The following is a 20084-nucleotide window of genomic DNA, read 5'->3' on the forward strand; positions in this document are numbered from 1 at the left end:
ATCAACCAGGCCACCTCGACCTCTCATAAAATAACCCTTGAAGCCTTAGTTGACTCTACCCAGCATACTTTTGAGTATAGTATCAACAGTTTGTGAGGCTCACAGCATGGTCAAGCTCTCCCACTCTGGGGCATTAATTCTACAAGTGTAGTCCCCAGATCTCTAGAGTTCCCTCTGAGGAAGTCTGCAAAACAAACTATTTTCATCATTATTTAAGATGTTATCTACTTTTTTCACTCTTGTTCTTTCATGATAATACAGTGGAATTTTCCAGAGGCTACTCATAATGCGTGACAGCAAAACAGATTGAAGGCAGAACCAGAAATGAGAATCCAGCTGTTTTCCAGAAAGCCTGACATTAGATTTGCCAAAATGTAAAATAATGCCACTCTCCTCACTAAGCTTTTTGTCTTAAAATAGTTACTTTTATGAACATATTAACTAATAATAAATAGGTTTATTATTTGTTAATGAATTAATACATTTAAAGTTTTCTATTTTAATTTCTATTAATATCAGTAGATGTAGCCATAATCTACATAATCAGCTGCCATAATCAGCTCTTTTGAGTCCTCAGTAATTTATAAGAGTATACAATAATTTGTTCAACCAAACGTTTGAGAATTGCTGCACTGTCGTATTCACACCAAGATAAAAAAAAAACCTTTCTCATAAATAATAGGCCCGGATTTATTGATATTGTATGTAACATTGTTGACCTACTTAGGCAACACCATAGTTTCTTAGATATCCTCCTACCTCTAGACCACTTTTCAGTTTGTGTGTGTGTGTGTGTGTGTGTGTGTGTGTGCGTGTGTGTGTGTGAGATCCTCTTGCTCATCTTTTAAACACTTTTGTTCTTTGGGGTTTAGGATTTTAGTCTGGCTTTATCTTCTTACTTCACACACACTTCTTATTCTACACTTAACTCTACACACACATTGTCTTCTTGGACTTACATGGCTTCCTTATCACATTTACTTGGAGTAATTTACTTTGGAGCCCCAAAGTTACATCTCTGACCAAGATTTCTCTCCTGAGGTTTAGGCCAACATACACGGCTGCCGTGACATCTCCACATGGGTATTCCCAGGTGGAGGATCCCAAGCTAAACATGGCTGACACTTAACACATTATCTTCTCCTCCCTACCAGATTTTTCTCCTGATTTTCTTCTTATGGAATGGCATGAACACCTATTTAACTCTCTTTCTCTCTCCCCATGCCCACACTTAGTCCTCACAGTTCTACCTTTAGCATCCCTGAAATTTATCCAGTTTTTTCATCCCTACCACCACTGCTATGGCTAGCTCATCATCAGTTTTATGCTGGATTACCTACCACAGCAGCAACCCAACTGGCCTTCCTGCCTCCACTCCCCTCCCCACTCAGACTATTCCCTACACTGCAGGCAAAGTGGCCTCCCTAAAATGCATCTCATTTAGTCATCCTGCCTCCCACATGCTGCTCACTGCCCTGCCAAGTGTTTCCTATCTTATCATAAGCCCTGATTACCCCTCCAACCTCATCTCTTGCTTTCCCATGCCTTGCACTCTGTGTTCCAGCCAAATTAAACTCCTTTCACATGTTCAACGAACCATGTTTTGCTTGTCTTCAGGACCTTGCATGTGACGTTCCTTTTGCCTGGAGTAGTCTTCTGTTCCCTACCCCCACCCCACCCCTGCATATACTCACACACACTTTTGCCTGAACAACTTCTACTCATCCTCTGTGTTCCAGTTTTTGGGATCCCTTTCTCTGGGATGACTGCCATGGCTTCCCACATCAGTATTACGTGTTTTTATGTGTTCTGATATTCCCTATGCATCTACTGTGATGTATACTCCACAGTATTGCCATTGTGTTTATTTGTTCCCGTCAGAATATGTGCTTCTTGAAGGCAGAACTGACTGTTGTCCTGTTTTGTTCTGTCTCCAACATCTAGTATAATGTCTAGCATAGAGACAAAGAGTAGTTGCTCCAAAAAAGATATTAATATAAAAACCCCAAGCCAACCTCAGGAAACTGGAACAATGTATTCTACTTGTTTGTTTGTTTGTTTGTTTGTTTATATACATATAAGTTGAGATGTCTCTTGAATCTCTATCTTGAATATTAGAGGGGAAAAGAATCTTCAATACCTCTTAATGCATAACCATTACAGGCACTGCTAGAAAGGAAGCAAGCATTTGTGCATAGATACAGCAAAGTAGTATTTTGTGTGCTAAATAAGTGATACAGACAATAAATGCTCCAGAAATTCAGACAAGAGTGGTTGAAGCTTAAGACAACCAGAAAGGGAGTCACAAGGAAAACAGGACTCAACAAAAGGTACAGTTTAGACCAGTACAAGAAAGGTAACAACACTTCAGGCAGAATGAATTCAGTATAAACAAAGGCATTAGGATGATATGTAAAATACAGTCCTTTAGATGGATAAATTTGGCTTTGCGTAGGAATTATTCAGGAAAGGGCAAGAATATGGTGGTGGCAGGGGGCCTAGAAATGGAAGGATGTATCCAAAAGAAGTAAGGAATAATTGCATTGGGCAATTGGTGAAGGACAAGGAGAAGAAAAGGGAGTGAAAAATATCAAACATTTTTCTAATATTTTAGGCCTAGGTGCCACTGATAAGAAGGAAAAGTCCTGACAGGGAAGGGGGAGGAAAATGAATTAGATTTCATCCATGTTGAATTTTATACAAAGATGGGCCTTGGACACAAACTTTTTCCGAACTCTTTCAGAGCTGTGGTTCTGAAACTCATGGATCCAAGTTCTGTGCTATTCAAATATTTGCATTAGGCTCATTTTCACTACCGACTAAAATGTGTTAGATATTTCATATTGATGATGATATTTCATATTTCAATTTCAGTTCAAAATTCCAAGTGAGCATTCTGATATTTGAACATGGGGCGGAGTGGGTAGAACAACAATTCAGGGTAGGCTGTAGATTTTCTTGAAGACATATTAAGTGGATAGCTAATATTTAGAGTGTTGTCCATAGCCAACAACTTAAATTAGCAAAAACCAGGAAGAGATAAGCTAACAATGGACCTCAAAAGAAAATATAGTGTTAGAGGTAAGTATTTTTTTTTTTTTTATTATAAAGTTGGTTGTGAGTTGTTAATCAACGAGAATCTAAAACTGAGATAAGCCTGGTACGGATATACCTGGAATAGTTTTCTTTGTACTGTCTTTGTTAAATTTGAATTTGCTGGCTTCATAAAATGAGTTAGAGTATGGTCTGTTTTCTGTTCTGTTACCTGGAAGAGATTGTGGAGAACTGACCCAAATTCAATTTAAACTTAAGTCTTCCTGGGGTGCCTGGGTGGCTCCTTTGGTTAAGCGTCCAACTTCAGCTCAGGTCATGATCTCACAGTTCATGGGTTCAAGCCCCACATCGGGCTCTGTGCTGACAGTTCAGAGCCTGGAGCCTGCTTCAGATTCTGTGTCTCCCTCTCTCTCTGCCCCTCCCCCATTTACACTCTGTCTCACTCTTTCTCTCAAAAATGAATAAGCATTAAAACAATTTTTTTAAACTTAACTCTTCCCTAAATATTTGTTAGAATTCACCAGTGAAACCATCTAGGCCTGGTGTTTTATTTGGGGGAAGGTTATTTATTATTGATTTAATTTGTTTAGAAATTGGGTAGTATTAGTGTTATTTTGTCTTTACTTATTTGGTAGAATTTACCAGTAAAACTATTTGAGGTTGGAGATTTTCAAAACAATTTTAACTAAGAATTAATTATTTTAAATGATTATATTATAGTTACATATTTTTGTATATATAAATAGTTATATATTCAGATTATTTTTTTTTAAGTAGGCTCCACACCCAGTAGACTTGAACTCAGGGCTTGAACTCACCACCCTGAGATCAAGACCCAAGCTGAGATCAAGAGTTGGATGTTTAACCAACTGAGCCATCCCAGTGCCCCTCAGGTTATCTATTTCATCTTGAGCCAGTTCAGGTAGTTTGTGTTTTTTGAAGACTTAAATGAGTCAGTTTCACCTAAGCTGTTGAATTTACGTGAGTAGGGTTATTATCCTTTTAATGTATCCAGTGTATGTCATGTTTCCCCCTCTTTTTTTTCCTCCCTGAAAAGAGGAAAAGGGAGATAGATTTCCACACTCTCTCTGAGCTTCGAAGCTGTGTTTTCCACTGCTCTTGTCCACCAGAGGATGTCTCCTAAAACTCTCTTTCTGTGCCTCATTGCCCAATTCCAGTGCATTGAGCTAAGGCCAGGAGATATTAGAAAAAGAATGGTAAAAAATGCTGGTTTAATGATATTTCAAACTCCAATCTTCTTTCCCAAGCCATATGCTATTTACTTTTCAGATTCCTTAAATAGCTACTCCACACATTTTTTTTTTCCCTCCAGGTTTTATAGCTTCATTCAGTGGGAGAGGAGAGGCAGAGTATACTTATTACCTCTTACCTGAAAACAGACCCTTTGACCAAATGCCTTCTGAGTTTTGGAATTTCTGGCCCTCTAGTCTACTCAGAGGGCTAGATCTGTTGAGTAACAAAGGATAATCTACCACGTCAAAAGCTCAAACTTCCACGGATGTCTTTCATTAGTGTATTTACAACACAATGATTTATTTTATGATATACCATTCATAATCCTTGATACACATGGAGAGGACTGTCAGGGCTTGTCCCATAGTATTCTCAGCCCAGTTATATCATCTGTAGAAGGAGTCTCCATTTAGGAATAGGTTGCCTGCCCTCGCGCACCAATGATGAGCCAGCCCAGCACCAACTCAAAATCTCTTGCCCTGCTGCTCTCACCTAAGTGTGCTTATGCTAAGTGTGTCTATAGTTCCTGAAAAAAAGAAATGTTGACAGATATACAACATGGCAAGTCTGGGCCCCTATGTGACTCTCTTCTACCTGGAGGACTTGGGGCTTCCCTGTTCTAGGTGCTACAGTGTCAGTGCTCTATGGGTATCAAGCCAGCTGGTGGGAACCTGTTTCTGGCTTCATTCCCACCAGCCTCATTTCCTGGGGCCTGGAACTTGTTCTTCCTTTTTCTCTAGTTCTGAGATAATTCCCAGAATGACCTGGCTCCCTATCTAATACTCCCACTGTCCCCATTCCAAAGCAAGCTTGTGCCCTTGTCCTTTAGATCAGGTTCTTTGTTGATAAACTGGACTGAATCTGTCCACTTTTGTTAGTTTTGGTCTTTCATGCATAGAACATTTCTCCTGCTTTCTATTTATGGTACTTTTTGTATCTACTTTCTTCCTTAATACACTATTATTTCATTAAAAAAAATTAAATCATGCTGAGCGCCATTTTCTTGTTCCTAGTTTTAATGAGAATATCTATCGTTTCACCTATTGCTTGTTATTTCTCATAACTTATTAATGCAATGTATTATATTAAAGACTTTTGTTATATTATTCTATGCTAGGATAAATCTTAATTTATTTTGGCAAAATATTCCTTTCTATACTGTTCAAGTATGCTTTCTGACATTTTATTTATGAGTTTGCATATATAAATATACTCCTCAGTGAGACTGAGATATATTTTCCTGTAAGTCACTTTCACTTAGAGACAGGTGAGCACAGCCGGCATTGGACTAAGATAATCATTCTTTGTGGAAGGGTTTATCGTGGCATATGTTTCTTTTTACCCCAAACCTACTTCCCCTTCTGCTTGTTTAGACACTCTCCTAATTTCCTTGGGAAACTCCTCCTTCAATGTCATTTGAGAGAGGTTGATCTCCTCTCTCACTAGTTCTAGCAGTTGGCCCATAACTGAGTCCTGGCTACCCAGCTCACTCCCCTAATCAAAATGATTTAATTCATGGGTGGGCACATGATTCAATGGAATGAAATTCTAGGACTCTTACTGAAACTGTCAGGAGAGAGAAGTCCATTTTATAAGAGATGCTAAAAGTTTAGGGCATGGACCTGAAGCCGCCTCTAGCATGAATAAGAACCTGAACGGAACCCAGAGAAAAGAAGGGAGAGCCCCGATATGAGGACAGAGAGCTCCTAACACCACCACTTGATCCTCAAGATCGAGCCAAACCCATAGCCAGATGCTCACAGATCTTTCTCTTATATGAGTCAGCAGATTCCCTTTTCAAAGATAATTATGAATTATTTTAAATACGCTGATCAGAGTAGAGAACAATATGATGAACATCCAGTTTTATCAAATATGTTAAGCATAATTTAGGTGTTTTCCACGTAAAGCATTAAATATTGCAGATTTGAGACAACCTGTGTACTCCTACCTGATTCTAACTCCAACCCCAGAGATAAATTCAGTATTTATCACACCCATGCATGACATTATATTTTTACTTCCTAGTCATGGATCCTTTAACCCGTTTTATAGATTTTTAAACTTTATACTTTTAGCAAATTACACAGGTGCTTGGTGCAACTTGACATTTTCATTCAGGGTTGTTTTAGAGATTTAACTTTGTTGGGAGATGTAGCTTTTCATTTAAAGTGCTGTATTCTAGAGAAAGACAGATAACATATGTTTTCACTCTTATGTGGATCCTGAGAAACTTAACAGAAGACCATGGGGGAGGGGAAGAGAAAAAAAAGAGAGGGAGGGAAGCAAACCATAAGAGATTCTTAAACACTTTGAATAAACTGAGGGTTGATGGGGAGTGGGAGGGAGGGGAAAGTGGATGATGGGCATTGAGGAGGGCACCTGTTGGGATGAGCACTGGGAACCAATTTGACAATAAATTTCATATAAAAAAATAAAGTGGTGTACTCTAAATTGCATACAACTATGTATTCTCACCATTCTCTCCCCCCCCCCTCTCTAATGTTGCCAATATTTGGCTAGTACACCTTCTTTTCCCTTAAGCCAGGTTGAGTTTGCATTTCCCTTATTTGTCCAACCAGAGAGTCCTAACTGACCCATTCAAGAAACCTCTACAAGTACCCCATATATAGCTCTCTCTCTGCAAGGTGTCTAATATCCCAACTATCAGCAGCAATCTTGGTTAAGGCATTGCTCTTGGAAGGCTCTCATACACTAAATGTATTTTCCAGGAAGAACCAAAGATGAACTCATGACATTTTACATAGCACATGAACTGTTGCTGCTTTGGGAGCAATCTCTTAAAAAAAAAAAAAAAAAAAAAAAAGAGAGAGCTTTAGGTGGAGAAAAGTACACAGCTCTCTTCGTGTGGGACTTTGAAGGAAGAGAATAGGCCTGAACTGGCCTGTAATTGCCGGAAACTCTGAATTCAGTTTTGGCATTAGAGCACCAGGAACCTGAGAAGGTTTAGTGGCTTTGCCTTACAGGGGAAATGTGGAAGATCAATGTTGTCTATGAAAGGCTGCAGGGTCTGGTCAGACAGACCTGGTTTCAAAGCTTCATTCAGTCACTGACCGTCTGTGTGACCAGAGGCAAGCCGTTCACGTTTTCAAGCCCCAATTTCTTCATTTAAGCCCTGATTTCTTCTAAAGTGACATGAGGTATACCTACCTTAGGGGTTAGTCATATAGGGGTGTCTGGGTGGCTCAGTTGGTTAAGCATATGACTCTTGATTTTAACTCAGGTCATGATCTATCTCATGGTTCGTGAGTTCAAGCCCCATGTCAGGCTCTGCACTGATGTGTAGAACCTGCTTGGGATTCTCTTTCTCCCTCTCTGTCTGCCCCTCCCCTCTGCTCTCTATCTCTCTCTCTCTCTCTCAAAATAAATACATAAACTTTTTTAAATATGTATTTATTTTTAAGAGAGAGAGAGAGAGAGAGAGCAAGCATGAGTGGGGGAGGGGCAGAGAGAGAGGGGGAGACACAGAATCCAAAGCAGGCTCCAGGCTCTGAGCTATCAGCACAGAGCCCCATGTGGGGCTTGAACTCACAAACTGTGAGATCATGACCTGAGCTGAAGTCAGATGCTCAACCTACTAAGCCACCCATGTGCCCCTAAATAAACATTTTTTAAAAGGATTAATCATACAGCACAATGAGTATACAGTGGCTGGTGAATAGCAGATCCTCAATAATGATGGCTATTCTTATTATTAATTCAGCCAGTCCCATTAGTCAGGAATGCCATCAGAGGTGGTGACTCCCCAGGGGTTTTACTATAAAAGGACAAGTTAAGGACTCTTTTCCTGGGGCCCAGTTTCAAAGCTGGGGCTTCAAGTTTATCAGGGAGTACCCTTTGTTCTCCAGCAAAGACACCTCTTGGAAGTCTGGAGCAAATTATCCAGTATAACATCCATTCGTTTAGCCTTTAATACAGAAAATATTAGGTTAGAAGGGACATGAAAAACAACTGAAAGGAGAGATACATTTAAAATTTTTTTAAGTTTATTTATTTATTTATTTTGAAAGAGAGAGAGAGAGAGAGAGAGAGAGAGCGTGAGCAGGGAAGGGGCAGAGAGAGAGAGGATCCCAGGCAGGCTCTGCACTGTCAGCACAGAGCAAGACTCCGGGCTGGAACTCACCAACCGAACCGTGAGATTGCGACCTGAGTCGAAACCAAGAGTCAGATGCTTAACTGACTGAGCCACCCAGGCACCCCTGAAAGGAGGGATACATTTAAAAACAAAAATTTTTTTAGGTCAGTATGAAGAGAAGGGGGCAGAAAGAAAAGGTGGGATTTCCAATTACTTGAAACTTGTGGAGAAGGGTGTAAGAGGAGTCAGAGATGTTTGGGGCTAACTTCATATCTGTGTATGACCCCCAGGCCCAGTGACAGGTCACCTGTGGGATGCCTTCTCAAGTCAGTGCCCACCCTTTAGGTACTACATCTTTCAGGTGGTGGAGGCAGGATGCAGTTCCAAGGAAGATCGTCTGGACACAATACATCCTAGGGATAGAGAAAGAGCCAGAAAAAGCAGGCACATGATGACATGAAAGGAAACAAGGACTGATTTTTTTCTATAAAAAAGGCCTTTATGTGGGTGCCTGGGTGGCTCAGTCGGTTAAACGTCTGACTTCAGCTCAGGTCATGATCTTGCGTTCCGTGGGTTCGAGCCCCGCATCGGGCTCTGTGCTGACAGCTCAGAGCCTAGAGCCTGCCTCGGATTCTGTGTCTCCCTCTCTCTCTTCCCTTCCCCCCACTCATGTTCTCTCTCTTTCTCAAAAGTAAATAAATATTTTTTTTTAAATGTCAAGAAAAGAAAAGTCCTCCACAGCCGGGTCAACGCCTACTCCTCTCTCTCTCTAGACCTCTTCTGAGCTAAACCTCTGGGATACGCTCTACCAGATTGTCTTCTCAACTCACTGCCCCCCTCACATCACCAGTGCAGCTCACAGGCCATCAAAAGGTAGCTGGTGAGTGACCGATGACAGTTGACAGTGAAACTTTCAGAGACATGGAAGCCACTTGTTTGCATGGCTCTGTTAAAGGAGACCTTGTGTCCTGAACTGAAAGCAACCAGAAAAAGGCTCGCTTCCACGCTGGAGTAGTGTCCTCTTCCCCTGGCAGGGCATTCTGGTGGTCAGACCTTCCTCACAGCGATCCCAGGGGATCTGGCCATTCCTGCCCTGTGCCCAGTGGAAGGAAACTGGGATATAATGGAGATGTTTTGCCAGTTTCTGATAACTTAAGGATAGTCCCTTGGCTGGAAAAAAAAATAAAATTGCCCTACCCTATGTTTGAAAGGTAGTTAGGGAATCAAGTCTGGAGTAAATTTTCAATCACCTTGAGAATGTAATTAGAGTTACTGATATGCCTAAAATTACAATAGAGGGGAGCTGCAAGGAGAGGCTGAGAAGTTGCAATGCTCTTGGGTCCTTCAGAAACACCTAGAACTTTACAAGTATCCGTGCTGGACCCTACCCCTCAACAGGTTCTCATGTAATTGGTGGATATGAGTTGGGGGGAGGGGGCGGGGGGGTGGTTTTGGCTGGTTGGTGGGGTTACTTTTTGTTTGTTTGGGTTTTGTGGGGTTTTTGTAATTCTTCAAATAATTCTAATGTGCTGCCGGGGCTGAGATCCACTGGGGGTAGAGAATTCTACCCTTTCAGGGTCTCCTATACAGTACAGTATGAAGTGATGCCGTTGGTGATTCTGGGAGCAATAATTCCACGTGCAGTAGTGTGACGTCTGCTGGGAGAGCAGTAATCACTCATCAGAGAAGGTAACACGTGTAGAACCCAAAGAAAAAGGGGCTTCATGGGTGACTAAGAGACGACACCTCTGAGAAATCCCAGGAACAGAAAGCAGATTTCTCCCCCTTCTTGAGGCCCTAAACCACAGTGTTAAAACAATCACTACCTGTTCAATGACTTGGGTACAAATAACATAAGTAGTTGTGCCTCATGTGGTGAATTTCTGATTGTAGGCCAACACAGTAATAAAACTCAGTTACTCACTGCAGTGCTCTTGGTTAGAGAGCATATGCTGGCATGCTCAGACTCTTTGTCACTAGAAAAGACCATACTGGTTGGTAGAGGGAACAAAGAGGCTTCTGGAATGCTTGTAATGTTCTGCGTCTTGTTCGAGACGCTGGTTACACACGTATGTTCAGTTTATAAAAATTAATAGAAGGTACACTTAGGAACTGTGTACTTTTCAGTATGTATTTGATTCAATAGAAAACGTTTTTAAAAATCAAAAACTGACTACTGCATCTTTTTAAGATGTGTAGGGGGCTGTCTAGACAGTTCTTATCAATTGGAAAATAAATGTTATGTTGAACTCTACCATTTATAGAGCTTGGGAGGAGGGAAAAGGAGGTGAGGTGGGGACTAAGGAAAGGCAGAAATTGTAAAGCCTACCAGTTCTTCAGTGCTGCACAGGGTGAGCATCCAAGGAGATGACCTTTTTTTTTTTTAATTTATTTTTTTTAATGTTTATTTATTTTTGAGACAGAGAGAGACAGAGCATGAACGGGGGAGGGTCAGAGAGAGAGGGAGACACAGAATCCGAAGCAGGCTCCAGGCTCTGAGCTGTCAGCACAGAGCCTGACGCGGGGCTCGAACTCACGGACTGTGAGATCATGACCTGAGCCGAGGTCGGACGCTTAACTGCTTAACCGACTGAGCCACCCAGGCGCCCCGAGATGGCCTTTTGTTTAGCAAAGTGATGAATGCATCTTTCAATGTGCGGAGGTGGACCCCGACCTGAGGAGGGGGTGGAGAGCTAATGGCTCTTCCCTGTAAATGCGAGGAATTTAATTTAGAGGAGAGATAAAGATGAAAGTATTAGAAAGTCCAGGAATAGGAGGGGAAACTTGAAGGAAAAGACTGATTAATCTGTGTGATGGATTATTGGTGCCAGGGGAAAAAAGTAGCCAGAAAGAATGGGGTGCATTCCGGAAATGCAGTGGCTGAAGGACTTTTAAGAAAAGGGGTATCTAGGGGCTCCTGGGTGGCTCAATTCGTTGGGTGACTGACTTCGGCTCAGGTCATGATCTCACGGCTGGTGAGTTCGAGCCCTGTGTTGGGCTCTGTACTGACAGCTCAGAGCCTGGATTCTGTGTCTCTGCCCCTCCCCCACTCGTTCTCTCTTTCTCTCTCTCTCTCTCTCAAAAATAAACATTTTTTTCTCTTTAAAGAGTTTATTTATTTTTCTTAATTTACATCCAAGTTAGTTGGCATATAGTGCAACAATGATTTCAGGAGTAGATTCCTCAATGCGCTTTACCCATTTAGTCCATCCCCCCTCCCTCAACCCCTCCAGTAACCCTCTGTTTGTTCACCATATTTAAGAGTCTGTTATGTTTTGTCCCCCTACCTGTTTTTGTATTATTTTTGCTTCCCTTCCCTCATGTTCATCTGTTTTGTATCTTAAAGTCCTCATATGAGTGAAGTCACATGGTATTGGTCTTTCTCTAATTTCTCTTAGCATAATACCCTCTAGCTCCATCCACATAGTTACAAATGGTAATATTTCATTCTTTTTTATTGTTGGGTAATACTCTATTGTGTGTGTGTGTGTGTGTGTGTGTGTGTGTGTGTGTGTGTGTGTGTATAACACATCTTCTTTATCCATTCATCCATCGATGGACATTTGGGCTCTTCCCATACTTTGGCTATTGTTGATAGTGTTGCTATAAACATTGGGGTGCGTGTGCCCCTTCAAAAAGCATAACTGTATCCCTTGGATAAATGCCTAGTAGTGCAATTGCTGGGTAGTTCTATTTTTAATTTTTTGAGGAACCTTCATACTGTTTTCCAGAGTGGCTGCACCAGTTTGCATTCCCACCAGCAGTGCAAAAGAGATCTTCCCTCTCTGCACATCTGTTGTTCCCTGAGTTGTTAATGTTAGTAATTCTGACATTGTGGTTTTGGTTTGTATTTCCCTGATGATGAGTGATGTTGAGCATTTTAATACTTAATTTCAAATTGTTCATCAGCTGCAAGGAAATTGTCCTTCACTGCTCTGAATCCCCAGTAACATGTTACCCTACCTCTCCTGCTACCCATCCAGCCTATAATAATCCAAACCAGCCAGATGGATGGGTAATGTAAGTTAATTGGCCCAGAGACAGTGTGAGTTATTTGGTTATTGCAAAACACAGAACTGAGTTTTCTTTTCATAGTGATACATGGTGGACTTGGGCCTTCAAACTCAAAACAGAAAGATGTAACACTCCTATAAAAAATGACTTGGGCCCCTTATGAGATAGCTAATTCTGACACACAGATTATAATTGCTATTTCACTTTCAAGTGTAAGAGATCAGTGCCTCCCTAGCACCTGTGATGTGGGATACAGAGTAGTAAAACTTGAAGTCATAAGATTGGCTACATTTCTTGGGAAAGCCACTTACCACCTCTAAGCTTGTTTGATCATCTATAAAATGGAGGAAATAACTCGCATGCAGAAATACTCCAAGATCTAAACAGAAGAATGTATTTGAAGTAAGTCCTTTGGTGGACAGCATATAGTAAATAATATTGACTCCTGTCCTTCTTTCACTTCCCTACTATTGCATATAAGAATTTTTGTAGGGACATCTGGGTGGCTCAGTTGGTTAAGCACCCGACTTCAGCTCAGGTCATATCTCACGGCTTGTCAGTTCAAGCCCCGTGTCAGGCTCTGTGCTGAGAGCTCAGAGCCTGGAGCCTGTTTTTGATTCTGTGTCTCCCTCTCTCCCTGCCCCTCCCTCATTCATGCTCTGTCTCTCTGTCTCTCAAAAATATATAAACATTAAAAAAAAATTTTTTAATAAATGTTTGTAAATTGTAAAGCCATAAAAATTATTAGTAAAATTAGTGAGAACTAAAATTTGTTGATAAGTTGAAAAGTGTGTTCCTTCATAAGAGCAAATTTCCAAAAGCAAAAATAAGATTTTTGTGCAGTAAATTAAATCAATGGTTTCAGTGTAGTGATTTTCACCTGGGGTGATTTTGCGCCCCCTCCACAGGTCATTTGGCAATGTCTGGAGAGTGCTATCAACATCTAGTAAGTAGAGGCCAAGTATCTTGCAAAATATCCTACCATCACAAGACAGCTTCCTACAACAAAGAACTATCCAGCTCAAAATGTCAATAGCACCATTGTTGAGAAATCCCATTTTGATGGTAAGGCAAGTTATTCTGGTTGGTCTTGGTTTTGACTTTGCTGACGCCTACGCACATATTAACATTCTTTAACCTTAGAGTATTCCTTCCTTAGCCTGTGAGTACTCATAAAGAATGAGAAAATTCCCTTCTAAAGTGACCCCTATGATTATATGTTCAGGCATATAACCCACTTATTTGTAGTATTAAAGCAAATCTTATGATTTGCTGTCATTACACATTATTCCCCATACCCCATTAAAAGATGTATATATTTTGTTTTTTGGGTTTTCGTTTGTTTGCTTGTTTGTTTTCTGAGAGAAAAAGCACATGCATGAGCAGGGGGAGGGGCAGAGAGGGAGGAAGAGAAAATCCCAAGCAGGCTTCCTGCCACCAGCACAGAGCCCGATGCAGGGCTTGAACTCACAAACTGTGAAATCATGACCTGAGCCAAAATCAGGAGTCAGAGGCTTAACTGACAGAGCCACCCAGACACCCCAGACATACCACATTTTGTAAAGTGTCACCATTTTGAAAGCTGTACAGTCCCACCTCTCCCAAGCAATACGTAGTAAATCAAATTCCACCATACTCAACTTATTTCATGATTCAATAACGCGGAGGGAGCTCTTTCTGCTGGAGAAGGTGATTGCCTCAGAGTAAGAGCCCTCCTCCATTCCAATCCTAAATCTTAATTTTAGGGATCAGATTGAAAGAACTAGGAAAAGCAATGGTTCAGAAACCTTTCTGATATTGTGTTATAGTTTTCAGGGGTGTTCTTCCTGTCTATGACTCTCACAAACAGTGTAGCTGATAACCCCGGGGCGCCACCTACGTGGCTCAGCCGGTTGAACGTCCCACTTCAGGGCAGGTCATGATCTCAAGGTTCACCAGTTTGAGCCCCACATCAGACTCTGTGCTGGCAGCTCAGAGCATGAAGCCTGCTTCAGATTTTGTCTCTCTCTCTCTCTCTCTGCCCCACCCTGCTCACACTCTGTCTCTGTCTCTCAAAAATAAACATTAAAAATTTTAAAAATAAATAAATAAATAAATTAATTAATTAATTAAAAGAGTGTAGCTAATAACCTTGAGCAACTGAGCTGTCACTCCTGCTCTGTTCAGTTTCCTCATCTCCCCTTGTCTGTGCCACTCCACCTGCCATCCTATCCCTGACCCCATGATAGGATCTGGAAGTTCAACAGCAAGGTCAGAGCCGGGGCAAGGGCAAAGGATACTGGGACAGAGGGGTGAAGCAAGCAGCACAGAATTGTTCTAGAGTGCAGTAACAATGATTCTATAATTCACTTGTATTTTTCACAATGTGTTATTTGATCTTTTTAACAACCCAGTAATGTAGGCAAGGTAAGTAATTTTATCCCTAACCAAAAAAATCCCAGACTGATAAAGTTTGCGTGCCTTGCTCTCAACTATTAAGTGTCTGGGACCCAGGATCTTCCAGCTCTTAATTCAGTGTTCTGTATGCCATAGTACACAAAAAACATAAACCCTACCTTATGGTCCTTTCCTTCCAGTTACCTTGATTTGATTCTCGAATCTAGTTGCAGAAGTACAAAGGAGAACTGGGGATACAACCTAGCGTAGCAGGGCCTGAAGACTGCAGAAAAAGGGCAGAAATCTTTCAGCAGAATGAGATCTGAGCTTGCTGGTATTCCCCATACCAAATAGGAGCAGCCCTACAAAAAATGTTTGGCGAAATCATTTGTTTCCTAAAAAGTCATTTCCATACCACAATCAATCATCCTGGGAGGATTTTTCAAAACGAGTCTTTAAATAAAATAATAGGGGCGCCTGGGTGGCGCAGTCGGTTGGGCGTCCGACTTCAGCCAGGTCACGATCGATCTCGCGGTCCGTGAGTTCGAGCCCCGCGTCAGGCTCTGGGCTGATGGCTCGGAGCCTGGAGCCTGTTTCCGATTCTGTGTCTCCCTCTCTCTCTGCCCCTCCCCCGTTCATGCTCTGTCTTTCTCTGTCCCAAAAATAAATTAAAAACGTTGAAAAATAAATAAATAAATAAATAAATAAATAAAATAATAAACAATGTTTGTTCTTGCCTAATTTTGCTCCCACACTCTAATTTAAACCATATTACTATGATTAAATGGGCTTTTCTTCCGGATGATTATTTTAAAACAGCTTGTTCCAAATGAGCGATGTCATGACCTAAATGCATATACTAATTCCCTGCATTAATTCTCTTAACAATTTATTCTCCCTTGAAAGGATCTTTTAGTTCCCTTAACTTCCTGTTACTTGAATGCTCAATGTAATTGTTTTCATACAGAACATACAGACCGTTTTTTCTTTCTGAGAATGTGGCGCCCCACTTATTCCAGTTATAGGAAGCAATTTCGGTGAGGGTTGTCTGTGTGTATGTGTACAGAGGTAATTCTAGTTTCATTTTTGTTTGTTTTCAGAGAAGCTGAAAGTTTCACAACTAACTCTTAGTACTATTTAAAGTTAGAAATTTTTTTTATATATAGCTACAAAATTATGGCTTGTCTTTATAACTATGAAGGATAAAATCAAGAATGTAGTGTTCCTGCAGCAGTATGTAGGCCCCGAACTAAGAATATATACCTTTTTGGGACACCTGGGTGGCTCAGTCAGTTAAGCATCAGACTCTTGACTTCATTCAGCTCAGGTCATGATCTTACGGTTCATGGGTTCGAGCCCCGTGTCAGGCTCTGTGCTGATGGCACGAAGCCTGCTTGGGATTCTCCCTCTCTCCCTCTTTCTCTGCCCCTCCCCTGCTGGCTCTCTCTCTCTCTCTCTCTCTCTCTCTCTCTCTCTCTCTCAAAAATAAATAAATAAACTTAAAAAAAAAAAGAATATATACCTTTTAGGGACACCTGAGTGGCTCAGTCGGTTGAGTGTCCGACTCTAGATTTCAGCTAAGGTCATTATCCCAGGGTCTTGGGATCAAACCCCTCATTGGGTTCCACACTGAGCAGGGAGCCTACTTAAGATTCTCTCCTTTTCTCTCTTTCTCTCTCTGCTCCCCTAAACTGCTCTCTCTCTCTCTCTCTCTCTCTGTCTCTAAAATAAAAACAAAGGGGGAAGCCTGAGTGGCTCAGTTGATTAAAGTGTCCAACTTGGGCTCAGATCAAGATCTCATGGTTTGTGAGTTCAAGCCCTGCATCAGGCTCTGTGCTGACAGCTCAGAGCCTGGAACTTGCTTTGGATTCTCTCTCTCTCTCTCTCTCTCTCTCTCTCTCTCCCCTGCTCACACGTGCATGCGTGCTCTCTCTCTCTCTCTCAAAAATAAATAAACATTAAAAAAAATTTAAAAATAAATAAATTAAAAAAAGAAATACATCTTTTAACCTCTACAAACACAATTAAGTTATACTGTTATTGTTGTTTGCTAGTATACTTGAAAATGCATAACTTCAAAGACATAGCAAAACTCTGAATGAGTAGATGTGATTCACTCACTTCCTCCAAATGAAGGAGGCTTCTGCCAGAGAAAACAAAACTACTCTGTCCTGATATCATTTACTTCTAGGACAAAACAGAGACATGGCTATTCCAGGAGTCACTATGAACTTACAGTTCAGTGCAGATCAAGACTGGCAAAAATGTCACTGGATGAAACCAATTTGCTTTAGCTCACCAGCTCCATAACATGTCAATCCTCCCTATCTTTGAACTATACAATAATGACTACTTTTCTTGTAACTGAATGGTTATTTTCTCATCCTCAATCCATTTCTTTAAGATAGCAAAAATGATATTGTTGTTGGCAAATGCCTGCTTCATTGAACAGTAAGTTTATTGGGACCACATAAATCAAACCAAGAATCAATCAGTATCTCCCTCCCTCTCCCTCTCTCTCTATCTCTCTCTCTCTCTCATACACACACACACACACACACACATGCACATTTTATTGTGAAATATTACCCACATGTCAAAGTACGTGTATAGTTTAACAAGTAGTTAAAAAACCGTATGCCACCATAGCCATCACATAGTCACAAAACAGAAATTTCCTAGCACAGCAACAGCCTAAGGAGCAGTCCTTCCTACTCCCAAAACCCTGCTCCCCCTGAGAGCACTGTTTATCCCAATTGTTATGCTAATCATTTCCTACTAGACTTTTATGCTAATCATTTCCTGTTCTCCTTTATACTTTTACCATATATGCATGCATCCATAAATAATATGTTTAGTGTTGCCCGTTTTTTAATTTCTCAAGTGGAATGCTCTGTTTTGCCCTGCTTATTTTCTTAATCTGTTGATAACCTGCATCTATTTTGTATGAAGCTGTAATTCATCCAATTCCATTGCTACATAAGATTCTACTTTATAAAAATACCACAATTTATTTATTCTTTCTGCCAATGATGACTCTTTGGGTGTTTCCAGTTTGGGGCAATATTATCAACAACACTGCTGTGAATATTCTTATACATATATCCCGGGTATAACTAAGAATCTCTGAGTTGTGTATCAGGAACATCATCCTATAGTGTCACCATCTGCCAATGCAGTTCTACCAATTTAGACATGCATTTATTCTACATGTGAGTTCTTATAGTCCCACATCTTTGCCTACTCTTGGTATTGTGAGGCCATAAAAGCTTTTCAATCATGTAGCAACTTACATGTTGCAACCACACGGCTCAAGGAAAAAAACAAAGTTTTAGGGGGTACCATTCATGCAACTTTTCTGTAAATACAAAATGACTTACCAAAAAGTCCGCATCACTTAATCTCAGCTAACATTTCCAACAAGTGGAGCTCCACATATTGCAGGTCTAGATATTTAAAAGAGTCAAGCTAATAAACAGTGAAATCAAAAAGTCACCAGTTTGGCCACGCTGAAGTTGTATGTTGTGATTTTAATTTACATTTCCTTGATCACTAATGAGATTGAGCACCTTTCCATGTCCATGCATATTTGGATTTCCCCTTTTGTGAAGTGCCTGTTTGGAGTCTCTTGCCTGTTTTTAGGAGTCTCTACCTTTTTCAAATGGTGGAAGTTCTCAAAGTGCTCTGAATACTAGTCCTCTGTCAGTGATATAGTTGAAATATGTCTTCTCCCACGCGAGGGCTTGGGCTTTCACTTATTTTACGGTGTTTTTATTTAGAAAAAAAAATTTTTATTACATTTTATTTATTTTTGACAGAGAAAGACAGAGCAGGAGTGGGGGAGGGGCAGAGAGAGAGGGGGAGACACAGAATCCGAAGCAGGCTCCAGGCTCGCAGCTGTCAGCACAGAGCCCAACGCAGGGCTCGAACTCACAAACCGCGAGATCATGACCTGGGCCGAAGTTGGACGCTTAACCAACTGAGCCACCCACGCTCCCTTATTTTATGGGGTTTTTAAATAAAATTCTTAATTGCAATGAAATGCAGTTATAAATGTTTTCTTTTCTGTGCTTTTTAAGGGTCATGTTTAAGAAATTCTCCCCTTTGGTGAAACAGTGAAGACAGTCTCCTTCATTGTCTTCTAAAACTTTACGGTTTTGCCTTTCCATTTCGCCCTTAATCTGACTGGATTCAATTTTTGTATATGATATGAGGTTAGAGATTCAGTTTCATTTTATTCCATATGGAAATCCAATTCTCTGAGCACCTTTATTATAAGAACTTTCCCGGTAGCCTGTCAACCACTTCTTTGGTATAGCAAAGTCGATGTACGTGCACAATCATATATGAGCTCTCTATTCTGATCCATTTGTCCATTGCCTCACTAATATCAGGCTGTATTCACTGCTACAGCTTTAGAAATTATGTTCATATCTAGGAGAGGAAATCCTGCCATCTTGTACTTCTTCAGAATACCTTGGCTACTTTTGGTCCTTTAAAATTTCATATAAATTTCAAATTTAGGATTTTTTTCTTTTTTGAATAAATTTTAGAATTAATTTGTCAAGTTTCACAGACACAGATACACAAAGCTGTAGAAACTTTTCTGGGGATTTCACTCAAAAAAAAAGTTACTGATTTTTTTAAATCTGTAAATCAATTCGTGAAAATTTTCATTTTCATACTATTGAGTCTTTATGAATGTAGTTTCTGCTCATTTAAATCTGTAATTATCTCTTAAGTTTGCTATTTTTCCTATAAATATATCCTTTCTGTGTCCTTAGTCAGATTTGCTGCTAGATAATTGGCTTTGTCTGATGCTATTATAAATCATGTGTGCTTCAGAATTTGCTGGTTTCAGACTGCCTGGATGGCTCAGTCAATTGGGTGTCCAGCTCTTGGCTTTGGCTCAGGTTATGATCTTGCAGTTCGTGGGTTCCAGCCCCATGTCGGGCTCCATGCTGACAGCATGGAGTCTGCTTGGAATTCTCTCTCTCTCCCTCTCCCTATGCCCTCCCCTACCTCTCACTCTCTCCTCTCAAAATAGACCAAAAAAAAATTTTTTTAAGAATTTGCTGGTTTATGGAAACACAATTGAAATTTGTATATTGATTTTATATAGACCTACCTCATTAAACTTTGTTAACTCTAATATTTTACCTGTATATTATATTGTTTTACCGAAAACACAACTGTGTCATATGTGATTTATACCTATTTCATTTCTTCCTTTCCAATCATCGTAACTTTATGTCTCTCGTTTGCTTTATTGATCTGCCTAGGAGCACTA

This window comes from Neofelis nebulosa, chromosome 8 (genome assembly GCF_028018385.1).
Source record: "Neofelis nebulosa isolate mNeoNeb1 chromosome 8, mNeoNeb1.pri, whole genome shotgun sequence".
Lineage (NCBI taxonomy): Eukaryota > Metazoa > Chordata > Mammalia > Carnivora > Felidae > Neofelis > Neofelis nebulosa.